The sequence below is a fragment of the Plecotus auritus genome, assembly GCF_963455305.1.
Source record: "Plecotus auritus genome assembly, chromosome: 4".
Lineage (NCBI taxonomy): Eukaryota > Metazoa > Chordata > Mammalia > Chiroptera > Vespertilionidae > Plecotus > Plecotus auritus.
The window spans coordinates 138,646,569-138,651,570 of record NC_137775.1 but is presented as its reverse complement, the minus strand read 5'-3'; positions in this window follow the sequence as shown (position 1 = coordinate 138,651,570).

Genomic DNA, 5,002 nt, shown 5'->3' with positions numbered 1-5,002 from the left:
CTGTACAGGAGGACACAGATTATATGGCAATACTAGGAATTTTTACTTGAAACCTTCTCATATTTATAATTGCCTTATATACTGTGAGGTAGGTATTTATCACCATTTCCCCCATTTAGTAGATGAGGCTGAAGCTCAAAAAAGTTAGATGATTTGCCCAAGGATTGCATGGCTATGAAGTGACAGCATTAGAACCTTTGCTCTTGACATCCCAGAGAAAATTTCAAACTGCTTCTATCTCAAAATAGTCCTATATCTGCTATGAAGAGTTGAAGCTGCCTAACAATATCAGCTGTTTTCCTCTTGGCAAAGGGACTATGTGGAGGAAGGGAGGGAGGTGGAGGGGGATCACAGCCACCCAGTGGCATTGCTCACAGCCATCTCTGCATGTATTTAAGCAATTAAGGAGCCATGGGGCTAACAAAAAGTCTCCTTTGAAAACGGAAGTGCCTTCTGGGAAGATTAAGCCTCCTTCAGAGACACCCAGACTAGCCGGATAAACCAAGGGAGTTGCCCAGTGCAGCAATTCAAGTGTAGAATGCTTAACCACAAGTCAAGAGGTCTTCAAAAAATAAGGTGTTCTTTATACAATGGAAGAGCATATAGCAATGAGAATGAATCAGCACCAACCACATGAATAAATCTCCCAAACATAAGTAAATGAAAGAACTCAGACACCAAGGACACATTATCAGATAATTGCATTATAAAGTTCAGAAATGGGTAAACCTAATCCATGGTGTTTTATTTTAATTTTTTTTATTCTGTTCGTGGTGTTTTAAAGCAAAATACTGGTTACCGTTGGGTAGGGCGGGTGGAGGGGCAGAAACAGGGAGTAAGACAAAAGTGAAGCATTCTTGGACTCTGGAGACCCTGAGTAGGGGCCACAGGCCTCAGAGTCAGAACTGGGTTCAAACCTTGGTTCTGCAACTGAGTGATTTTGAACAAATAGCTTCAACTCCTTGTACCTCGGGTTTTTCCATCTATAAAATGAGGCTAATGATACCTTCCTTAAAGTGTTGGTGTGAGAAGTCAATGAAACATGCATGTGAAGTGCCCAGCAGCCTGTGTAGGCGCTGTAATAAATGGCAGTTGTGAGCATCCCTCCCCTGCTGCTCATGGCAGAGCAGGGTCAGAGAACAAAAAGGAAAGAGTGAGGCAGAAGCAAATGGGAGGACCAAACTAGCCTATGATCAAAGATATTCAGAGTCTACCGAATGCTATATGGAGAGGACCGTTTCTCCCCTCCCCTCCCCACCGCCCACAAGGTCTCCTGAATACTGTTGCCTACAAGCGCAGGCCAGCCCCTATGAAATCCAAACAAACTCGTTTTGGTCCCATTCATGCAGGCCCTTTAGTTTATTATGACACTAGTCTGATAAACTAATTTGTACTGATGCTCTCCTCCTGGTTGCCAGCAGCTTGCTGGATTTACCCTCCTGATTAAGCAGGGTTTTAACCAGAGCCTATGGACATACAAGGCCTTGACCCAGGCGGGATGGAATCTACCTTAGCCCAGGTCTGCAAGGAGCCAGGGATTCTAGGGCACCCCCAGAGGGAATACTGGTCAACAAGCAGAGGGAGCGAACTGCTGATGCCACAATGTGGATGGGCCTTAGGGCTCATGCTGAAGGGACAAAGTCAGACAAGTCTTGGACCAGGGAAAAGGTATCTAGACTGACAGGAAGCCTGGGGCCAGAGGTGGGGATGCCTGCAAAGGGTATGAGGGAACTTTTTGGGTGATGAAAGTGTTCTGTAACTTGATGGAGGTGGTTATCAGGGCATATGCATTTGTCAGAACCCATTGAACTGTATACTTGGAATGGGTACAATTTATTTTATGCAAATTATCCTGTAATATAATTGCTTTTAAAAGAAAAAAAAATGATGGATGTCTTAGTCACAGAGGTTGTGTCACTTTGGGAGTGACCTGGGAGGCCTCAGTAAGGAGCAACTCAGTAAGTCGTCTGTAGTCTTGTGGGGGCACAAAAAATAACTCTTCTCCCACCTTCTGAGTTCTAGCTGGGCTAAAAATCAAATTACCATGAGACAGATTAACAGGAGAAAATGTCCAAAATTTATTACAGATGCATTGGGGGAGGAGGGGAGGGGACGGAGGGAGAGTGCCATAAGATATGAGACCCAAAGACCCAGTGGGCAGTTGAGGTTTATATGCAATTTTGGACAAAGGTGGGGGGTGGCAGAAATTTTAAAGGGTAGCAGGCAATTCACAGGTAGATGAAAAAGAGCAAACGTGACAATAAAAAATTCTTACAGGACCACCCAAAATCAGAGGGACACAGAGGGCTCAGCAAGCAGTCTCTGCCAGACTTCTCCCTGCCTGCCAGTCAGTTTACATGGATTGTGAGGCTACCGTGATGATCTCTTCCTTTACGCAGGTTTTCTATCCGAAGTCCTTGAGGTAGGTAAGAAGGGAAGATCAAAGATACTTTCTTTTTTAAAAAAAATATATTTTTATTGATTTCAGAGAGAAAGGAAGAGGGGAGAGATAGAAACATCAATGATGAGAAAGCTGCCTCCTGTACGCCCCCTACTGCGGATCAAGCCCACAACCTGGGCATATGTCCTTGACTGGAATCCAACCCGGAACTCTTCAGGCCACAGGCTGACGCTCTACCCACTGAGCCAAACCGGCTAGGGCTCAAAGACACTTTCTGAGTCTTTTGTTTCTTAATAACCAGCTTAAAATCAAATTCTCAAAAGGCATAGTTTAGGGTGGTGAAACGCTGGTCCCCCTCAGCCCCATCATTCTCCCAGCACATTAACATCTGTCCGGTACTTACAGTTAGAAAAGCATTTTCTCCTCTTTGAATCATCACACCCACCCGAGGAGGTGGGCACAATGAATCCCATTTTACAGCTAAGGAAACGGAGGCAAGGCCTGGCTGAAAGAGCCCGCCCAAGCCTCTGACTCCGAATCCCACCATCTTTCCGGAAGTGGCCTCACAGATCACCCAGGTCTAAGGGAACTCAGGTCCAGAGCATGTAAATAACTTGACAAAAGCTGCGCTTCTAGTTAAGGACAGAGGCCAAATGGAAGGCGTGCCTCCTCCCACAACAACCGGAATGAGGAATTGTCAGCTGGGATCTGGCTGAATGCAGCTGCTAGAAGATGGGCTTTCACCTTTCACTCCCCTCCAGTAATACTCCCTGACCGGGACAAAGAAGCAATCTTAAACAAAAGCTAGGCTCCTCTGACTCCACCTCTGCCTGCCAGGAGCAGCCCCCTCCCCACCCCCTCGAGTCCCCAGAGTCTTGTTACTAACAACTACAGCAATGCACACATGCATTACCTCACCACAGTCTGGCTGCTTTCCTAGCAGCAATTGTCCAAAGCTTGCTCCATTTCCCCCTTCTGTTGGCTGTGCACCCTTCACCCATTCCTCCCCGCTGAAATCACAAAGCTCTGACCCCAGTGAGCCTGCAGGGGTCTCCGCCTCCTCCCCAAAGTTCTCTTTAGGAGGCCTCTGGTGCAGAGCGGTTGGATCCCATGGCCTCTCTGTGTGTATGTGTAGGAGAAACATGATAGTGTGTATATAGGGGGCAAAGTCCCAGGAGAATCACAGAAACAGTTGATGGGTGTAAACTTTGGGGACAGGAATTGGAGGATGGGAAGAGGGAGAATTTGACTTTCCCTTCTGTTTCTTTTCTGTTCCACGTAAATTTTCCAACCAATATACATGCATTACATTTAATTTTTTATGTTAGTGAGGACAGTCTGGGTTGGGCCATTATGAGCTCTTTTCTTCTTATATTTATCTGTATTTAAAATAAAATTTTAAAAGAATCTCTGAAAAGTATTAACTTTCAAAAATGAAATAAGCACCTAGAGTGCTCCTCCATTCCTCCACAGTGACCGAAACATGCAACAACTTAAATAATAGAAGAACTATGAATGATTCACCCAAATAGATGGAGCCAGGGAGGGTTGTAGAAAGCAAGGGCCTGAGAGTGGAGGCCGCTGCCCATTCTCAGTGAATGCATCCCTCACCTTTGAGCCACTGTCACGCCTGTTTTGCACCTCCACTGGGGTCCACTCCTGCATGACATTTTAATCACTGAGTGTGCGTGCCTATGCCCTAGCCCCCAACACTCCTCACACTAATTACTTGTTTAGGGCAAGGCAAGGACTATCTTACCCTTCTTTGATGTTTTCAGGCTTAATGCATGGAAAGTAGAAACTGAATAAGCAGCTATTAAATATAATATAAGGCTCTCTCCGTGAAGTTGGGAGGTCTGTGGGTTGACACCACTAGGTAGGGCTAAAGCAGGCGCTCCTCTTGTCTGCTCTGTAAAGTGCAAGGTAAGTTCAAACTCCTCAACGTGTTTACCAAGACCTTCCCTGCTCTGGCCCACACCTGCCTTTCTGCCTGGCTCCCAAAACAAATCCTGTGCCCCAGCAGTCAAACTGGTCCCTTCACCACTCCCAGAACGCACCTTGAGGCTCCCTGCCTGCGGGCCCTTGCTCATGCCTTTCCCAATCTCTGCCACGCAAAACCCAAGTCACAACCCTCACTTCCTGAAGACTCAGGTAAAGTGCCTGCCAGCTGAGTTGGTTCCCTCTTCCAACCTTCCAGGTGCTTCTCTGAGGGCGGATCCCGCTCTGCATGGTGGTTATCTAAGCCTTCCCTGCCTTCCTCGGTGTCTATTGCACTGATGGGCCCTGTAGAAAGGGAGTGGGAGGGTTACAGGGGTGTAGTTCAAGTCCGAGGTAGAATCAGGGTAAAGGCTGGATCAAGACTGGGGTGGTAGGGTTAGAACTAGGTATGGGTAGTCCATCCTAATCCCACCCACTAGGCGGCGCCAGCAGTCTCATTCCAGTCAAGACGCCTCCGGTTTTTGAAGTTTATTACCTGTCTAACAAGTTTCCTTCCTGCCCTACTGTCCCTTTAAGAAGGTGATCCAGGTGAGGCCTGGGCCCCGCCCCCAGCGCCGACCCCGCCCCCCGCCCCCACTAGGCCTGTTTGGCTCTCTCAGTCCT